Source organism: Morus notabilis, unplaced genomic scaffold (assembly GCF_000414095.1).
Source record: "Morus notabilis unplaced genomic scaffold, ASM41409v2 Scaffold795, whole genome shotgun sequence".
NCBI lineage: Eukaryota > Viridiplantae > Streptophyta > Magnoliopsida > Rosales > Moraceae > Morus > Morus notabilis.
This window is the reverse complement of record NW_010359260.1, coordinates 6,115-8,930: the sequence shown is the minus strand read 5'-3', so window position 1 is coordinate 8,930 and position 2,816 is coordinate 6,115. Positions and strand designations below refer to the sequence as shown.

Here is a 2,816-nt window from a genome sequence, read left to right as displayed (position 1 = left end):
ATAAGTGCCAAAAGGACATGTGAATGTTGTCTTATCCTGATCTTCTAATGCTATCTCTATCCGATAATATCCTGAATAGCCATCGAGAAAGCAATAGAAATGATGACCTGCCACTCGTTCTAGGATTTGATCGATGAATGGAAGTGGAAAATGGTCTTTGCGAGTGGCGGCGTTAAGCTTGCGATAGTCAATACACATGCACCAACCAGTCACGACCTTTGTGGGAACTAGAGCCCCTTTCTCATTTTCCACCACAGTGACCCCCAATTTCTTTGGCACTACCTGGGTCGGACTAACCCACTTGCTATCAACAACATGATAAATGATGCCAACATCTAATAGCTTGAGAACCTCATTCTTCACCACTTCTTTCATTGTTGGATTCAATCTTCTTTGAGGATTTCTTCGCGGGTTAGCTCCTTCTTCCAAATGAATATGATGGGAGCAGATCAAATGAGTGATCCCTTTAATGTCAGCAATCGTCCAACCCAATGCAGATCTATGCTTTTGCAGCATGTTGATCAACCGCCGCTCTTGTGATGCATCGAGTTTGGAAGAAATGATAACAGGAACGGTATCGCCGACTCCCAAAAATGCATGTTTCAATCCTTCAGGTAGTTGAGCAAGTTTCACTGTAGGGGTCTCTTCGATAGAAGGCTTTGGTTTCTCTCCCTTGCGGAAGTTCCTCAAAACACAGTTGCTTAAACTTAATTCCTTTGTCCTGTGAGTTGTTAAAAATGGCAGAAATGTTAGCCAACTCACAAGGACCGGAACGTTCAGATTCAGAATTTTGGAGGAGCTTTTCAAGATCTTCAGAGTTGCTTTGTAGCAAAACCTCATCCTCGACAAGTGTGTCGATCAGGAATGTTTGGTGAGACTCGTCATCACCTTGTGGTTGTTTTACAATGTTGAAAACATTTACCTCAAGAGTCATATTCCCAAAAGAGATCTTCATTAGACCATTTCTATAATTAATTAGAGCATTTGCTGTCGCGAGGAATGGTCTTACAAGGATGATCAGGATTTTTGACTCCACATCAACCACTGACTGAATCCACAAAATAGTAGAACTTATCAACTTGCAATAACACATCTTCCACTATTCCTCGTGGTCTCTTAATAGATCAATCGGCCTGTTGCAGAACCACAGATGTGGGCTTAATATCTCCAAGACCTAATTGCGAGTAGACTGAATAAGGCATGAGGTTAACATTTGATCCTAGGTCTAACAATGCTTGGCCGAATTCGCGTGTCCCAATGGTGCAGGAAATGGTGGGACAGCCAGGATCTTTGTACTTCAGCGGTGTCTTCTACTCAATCACTGCGCTCACTTGTTCCATCAAGAATGTAGTCTTCTTGACATGGTGCTTTCTCTTTATAGTGCACAGATCCTTTATAACCTTGGCGTAGGCCAGCACTTGCTTGATCACATGTAGTAAAGGAAGATTGATCTTCAATTGTGTCAAGTGCTCCAGGATCTCACTTTGGTTTGCCGGCACTTTCCCAGCAAGTCGGAGAGCCTGGGGGAAGGGCACCTTTATCGGAATTTTTGTTGGCTCTTCTTTCTCCTGAGCCGATTCTTCATTACTCAAAGTGGTAGTACTTGTTGATGGCGTGTCTGAATTCTTACCACTTCGAGTAGTGATGACGTTAACTTCCTTGATATTTTGACCTTCAGAGTTGGAAGTTTGAGCCATGTTTTGTCCTCTCAAATTGGACTGGGCTTGTGATGGAAATCTATCGCGCTCTTGAACGGTTAAAGCTTCTGTCAGCTTTGTGATCTGACTTTTTATTTCCTTGTTCTCTTCCAACAGCTGCGTGAGCATTGAATCAATCCTTTGATTCGTCTTATTTTGCGCGTCCATAAAAGCTTTTAAGGTATCCTCTAGAGAATTCCCTTTCGGCTGCATGTTATTCTGAAGAGCAAAATATGTCCTTGGTGGTTGAGATTGTTGCTATGATCTCCATTGCCCTCCAGATGATTGTGCTTGTTGGTTCGAATCTCGCCAACTAAAGTTCGGGTGGTTTTTCCAACCAAGATTGTAAGATTCTGAGAAAGGTCCGTAAGGCTTCTTGTATGTGCCCAATGTATTGCACTGCTCCTCATATACCCCTCTCATTTCACTTAAAGTGTGGCACTCCTGAGTTAGGTGGTCCATTCCACCACAAACTAAACAAGGCTCATGTGTCTCTGTCCTTACCACCATGTAGGGTCCTTTACTATCTTTACTTTTGAGGGCCTTAATTTGCTTCGTCAAAGCTTCAACTTGGGCCTTAAGACTGTCCTCTTCCCTTAATTGATAAACTCCAACTGGTCGGGACCTACTGGTGCTCTCAGTAGCACTCGGCCCAGTCCAAGTATGAGCTTTCTCAGCTAACTCATTCAGGTACTCGATAGCTTCATCAAGATCCTTTTAGAGAAAATCTCCATTGCACATCATCTCAACAAATTGGCACTCTCGGATTGTGAGTCCATCGTAGAAATAGCTTACGATGCGCCAACTTTCGTATCCATGGTGGGGACATAGATTTAACAGATCTTTAAAATGCTCTCAAGCTTGATAGAGCGTTTCGTTTTCCTTCTGAGCGAAATTCGAGATCTGTCGTTTCAAATTATTAGTCTTATGGTGTGGGAAATACTTGTTGAAGAATGTCGTCGTCATTTCTTCCCACTTACCAATAGACCTGGGCCTAAGAGAATACAGCCAGCTTTTGGCCTTATCCTTCAGAGAAAAAGGGAAAAACTTCAATCTGACAGTGTTTGCGGCATCAGCACGGCTGTGAAAGGTGGCCACCACCTCTTCAAACTCCCGGAT

General features: G+C 43.1%; 1 non-coding gene across 1 annotated transcript; it reads left to right on the top strand.

The window, feature by feature from the left end:
• The first annotated feature begins 2,508 nt into the window (after positions 1 to 2,508).
• Positions 2,509 to 2,615, top strand: LOC112090791. Its single transcript, XR_002901817.1, has one exon. It is a non-coding gene; the product is annotated as a small nucleolar RNA R71 (small nucleolar RNA).
• Positions 2,616 to 2,816: the final 201 nt, after the last annotated feature.